Source organism: Musca domestica, unplaced genomic scaffold (assembly GCF_030504385.1).
Source record: "Musca domestica strain aabys unplaced genomic scaffold, Musca_domestica.polishedcontigs.V.1.1 7, whole genome shotgun sequence".
Taxonomy (NCBI): Eukaryota; Metazoa; Arthropoda; class Insecta; order Diptera; family Muscidae; genus Musca; species Musca domestica.
Window position 1 is genome coordinate 17,734,255 of NW_026712383.1, and position 5,151 is coordinate 17,739,405.

Genomic DNA, 5,151 nt, shown 5'->3' on the forward strand with positions numbered 1-5,151 from the left:
CGAAATTCTTCTTGTTGTTGTTGCTGCTGCTGAATTTTTTCGCTTCACAACTTATTTTGCGGGAGGTAATTACGCCAGGTTAATGTGCACGGAGGTTATGACAGGATATTAATTTACCACAGGATTTTTTCCCGTTCTGGGCTCGTATTTTTTTCCTTTTGTTGTTGTTTTTGTTTGGTGTTATTTGAAAGTGTGAGTAAATGGGCTATGGTGAAAATATCAGACATTCAGCTTCTGTTACCAGGACAACAATAACAACAACAGCAGCCGCAGCAGCCGAGCTGGTGGAAAAAAAAAACTGAAACTACTAAAGCTGGAATCTTTTGACATTCAACGCCAGCAACAATTAAGTAATTGTGGTTAGTTACCTCTAGTTAACTCATCGTCTGCCTCGTCCCCTCATCCTACCACCCCCCGTTCGGCAGCCACGCCGTTAACAACAAAATTGAAACATTTGAGATAAGGCCATCGTAAGAGAAAAAAAAAACAAGTTAATAAAACAATAAATGGGCCACCGAAAAAAAGTTCCTTTGTTCGGCAATTAAATATAGCAGAAAATGAACGAACGGACAAAAAGGGAGAAAAAAAAAACAGAGTGGTGTTTAATGTTGAAACCCACAATGTGATAGCTGTCTGGATGTTAGTTAAGGGTTCTTCATGAGCGTTGATAAATATAGGTGTTGTCCTATGAATCTGACAGGAATAATTCAAGGATATTTTGAATTTCAACCATGAAAGCTGTCTGGAAGCTATATAGGGTCTCTTTAGATACTCTGTTTTTTTATTTTTTATTTTTTTTTGAGGGAGCAGAGCTGATTACCATCGCTTGGCTCTACTGTGGAAGAAACATTTGATTTTTAGGTGTTACACGACCATGTGCCTATCGGTGTCTAAATTTCCAAGCAGGATACCGACAATATTCTAATAAAATCTCTTTGTCTAGAAAAGAAGCGAGGAACCTCTTTTTGTAACCATTCTTGGGTGGTGCGTGCTGAGTGCGATGGCGCTAATTCCTGTTGGAATGTCCAAGGTCTGCGGCAAAAATGTTTGCGTGCCCAAGGCTTTAATACACACTTCAGAATATTTTCGCGAGAATATTCGGCATTTATTCTGATGTCACGGTCGATTATTACGAGCAGAGAGCGACCATCGGCTGTTATGGCGACCCACACCATCACCATGGCCGGCGATTGAGTTCTGGTGGTCAACCGAAGGTGCACATTTTCAGCTGACCTCTTGGCATTTTTTTGTTTATAAACTGACGGACAACAAACGTTTTCTCATCGGAGAAAACCAAATTCGGTAGTTCACCACTTTTGACCAAGAGAAGCAACTCTTTAGGTCTTTTGGGTCTATTTTCTTTCTGTTGCGGTGTATGTTCTTGCACTTTTTAGAATTTCAATGGCTTTACCCTGAGCTCATTTTCAATTTTTTCCGAATGGAATATTTCGATTTGTTCTGCTCACTACCCATTTTTCGGCCACTGTGACGCGGGTTTCGATCAAGTCGCTTATTTACTTTTCGAACCATTTCTGCTGATGTTGTTGTTTTCTTCCGTCCACTTCCTTGGCGTCGGGCTGGAGTGCTGTAACGGTAGCCACTTGTGGTTTTCCATCCAGATATAAAGAAATCACACCATCACGCTTGAATTCCATCAAATGCTCCTGTACGCTTGTAAACAATATAATGATCTGTCACTGGAATAATTTTAACAGCTGTCGGACGAGTAGCTTAGAAATGACAGCAGTCTGAAGTTGGTTGCAGTTTTTTCATCTCATCCTGTATTTACCACTAATTCTTCTTAAAATACGCCATATTGCGCACCCACCCTAAACATCGTATACCCTCATCCTACCCCCTCGTCAATCCCGACGATTATTCATCAATGTTCCCAATTGCCGTTCAATTGTCAACAATCCCGGATCATACCTTCAAATAGACAACTTTCCGTACACCCACTTCAATGCGAACATCGTAATGTCTGCTTATATGTAATTCGTCGAAAGCAAACGACCATAAATCACGTCGAATCATTGGTAACCTAAACATTATCCCCGGCTAATAACACTTTATCAACCATTCGAGAACGAAATGTGAACAACCTGACATCGCTACATCTTTACTTTCGATTGTCCACAATTCGTTCTACAAAACGAGCACCTCCATTCGTCATTTCGCCATCCTCTATATTATATACATACTATCGATTTGGGCACTGGGATACAGCTGAGCTTACCTCAGCCGACGAGAAAACCACTTTAAACTACGCTGAAACTCCTCAATCTAAGAGTGTAGGAACACTCATACTGAGAAAGAGTCTTTAGACTCTACGGAGATCTTAACTCCAAATTTAAGCCATAGAGCGTTGTCTCAGTAGGCCATCAAGGAGATTGACCCGTTCAGCCCTGAAGGTGCCAACACGTCAAGACTAGCAAAATCATAAGGATTATGCTTTTTAGATAAGGGACTCTGATTGGAGAACGACTGAAGGGGTAATTTGGGCAAATTAATAAGAATTCCAATAGGGTTGGTTTTTGTGAAAATGTCGTCTCAATCGGACAATAAATGCGACCTGTACTTTGTTTCGAAAAATACATGGTCTAGTCCTCATTGGCAAGTAAATGGAAGCTAAGAAAGTGTTTTAGACAGCATCACAGTCAAAGTGTAATTATTTTGGGAGAAACAAACTAAAAAGTATGTATAAGTCAAATAAACAAGTGGTTTGACATATGTTTTATTTTTTGAAAATTTTTGAAAATATCGACTCTTTGTGTGGGTGTTCCGATATTGTCCATTTTTTACTTAATTATCTTTCTTAACCATAGTCGATAACAATTATTAGTCGAAAATACATTTGATTCGATTGGACCATCTATTTCCGCTTTCTCGATTTACAAACCATCATTGTCGGAAGGTATTTAGTTGTTGATTAGTTTCTCGTTCGGAATAATTTCGATTACTAGGAGGAAAATCTCTCAACTGTACCGTGCAAGTTTGCCAGTTTGCTTTTTGTTCCGCCCCTTTTAATTTTAAAAGTCCCTTTAAATTCCCTGGTCGCCAAATGAATAAAGAGAAGAGTGGTCATAACTAAATGTGCAAAAAAAATCTTGAGGTGGTAATTTTTTAATAGGGCTTTTTATATATGGTAACCCTCTGGCTCTACTTAAAAATCGCATTGCTCATATGCAGAAGATTACAATATATTTAAATCCTCTACTCATCGACATTCTTCTTCAATTATTAGTATCTCAAATTTTTGAATTTTCAATTTTGAAATTTAAAATGTGAATGTACTTTATTACTTTCTTTATTCCTGCTTCCTTGCAGATTGGCAACAAATTCCCTTAATTAAAATGTCACAAATAGAATTACAACATAATATGTACTCCCACTCTCTCTCTCTCTCCTGCTGTCTCTCTCTCTCCACTGTTACCATTAATTATTAAAATAAATCCAACAGGAGGGAAAAGGTAGAAAGTTTTTCCAAACATAAAATCACTTCAACAAACAACTGACATGCAACAAACAACAACAACGGCAGCAATAACAAAGTTAGCCATAGAAAACATCGGCGAAGCAAATGATACAGAATATAGCAGTAGCAGAAGTGCAATACATTACAAGGATATAAGGAAGCAACGGTATGTACGTTTAAAATTTAATTTTTTTTTTATAAATGTAGTACCCATTCAAACATGGATAACTACTTGAAACCAATCTAACATTATCATTATACTGCATTTGTAAGAAGTTAGAAAGGTTAGTAAAAACGCATTCACCAATAAAGGACAGGATTGATAAAAAGGAAACTTGAAAGTGGGTCAGGCGATTATTCCTTATTATCCTTTTTTTCTTTTACAAAAGATTATATTACAACATGTTTGGAGTTGCCAGTCTAACCACGGTCTCCCACATCAAACTTGACTGTTCATTAATGAAAAATCTTCAATTTACTACTTTCTGAAATTAAAGCGATTTAATCACATCTTGGGAAAAAGGATATCATAAGAATGATATATTTTCCTCAAAGGATGATAGTCAACCAAAAGGTCTTCTCATAGAATTGAAGAGCAGATGGTCTTCTCATAGAATTGAAGAGCAGATGGTCTTCTCCCATAGAAGAGCAGAAGGTATTCTTCTATAGAAGAGCAGAAGGTCTTCTCCTATAGAAGAGCAGAAGGTCTTCTTCTATAGAAGAGCAGATGGTCTTCTCCTATAGAAGAGCAGATGGTCTTCTCCTATAGAAGAGCAGAAGGTCTTCTTCTATAGAATAGCAGATGGTCTTCTCCTATAGAAGAGCAGATGGTCTTCTCCTATAGAAGTGCAGATGGTCTTCTCCTATAGAAGTGCAGATGGTCTTCTCCTATAGAAGAGCAGATGGTCTTCTCCTATAGAAGAGCAGATGGTCTTCTCCTATAGAAGAGCAGATGGTCTTCTCCTATAGAAGAGCAGATGGTCTTCTCCTATAGAAGAGCAGATGGTCTTCTCCTATAGAAGAGCAGATGGTCTTCTCCTATAGAAGAGCAGATGGTCTTCTCCTATAGAAGAGCAGATGGTCTTCTCCTATAGAAGAGCAGATGGTCTTCTCCTATAGAAGAGCAGATGGTCTTCTCCTATAGAAGAGCATATGGTCTTCTCCTATAGAAGAGCAGATGGTCTTCTCCTATAGAAGAGCAGATGGTCTTCTCCTATAGAAGAGCAGATGGTCTTCTCCTATAGAAGAGCAGATGGTCTTCTCCTATAGAAGAGCAGATGGTCTTCTCCTATAGAAGAGCAGATGGTCTTCTCCTATAGAAGAGCAGATGGTCTTCTCCTATAGAAGAGCAGATGGTCTTCTCCTATAGAAGAGCAGATGGTCTTCTCCTATAGAAGAGCAGATGGTCTTCTCCTATAGAAGAGTAGATGGTCTTCTCCTATAGAAGAGCAGATGGTCTTCTCCTATAGAAGAGCAGAAGGTATTCGTACAGAAGACCAGAAGATCTTCGTATAGAAGATCCGAAGGTCTTCGTATAGAAGACCAGAAGGTCTTCGTATAGAAGACCAGAAGGTCTTCGTATAGAAGACCAGAAGGTCTTCGTATAGAAGACCAGAAGGTCTTCGTATAGAAGACCAGAAGGTCTTCGTATAGAAGACCAGAAGGTCTTCGTATAG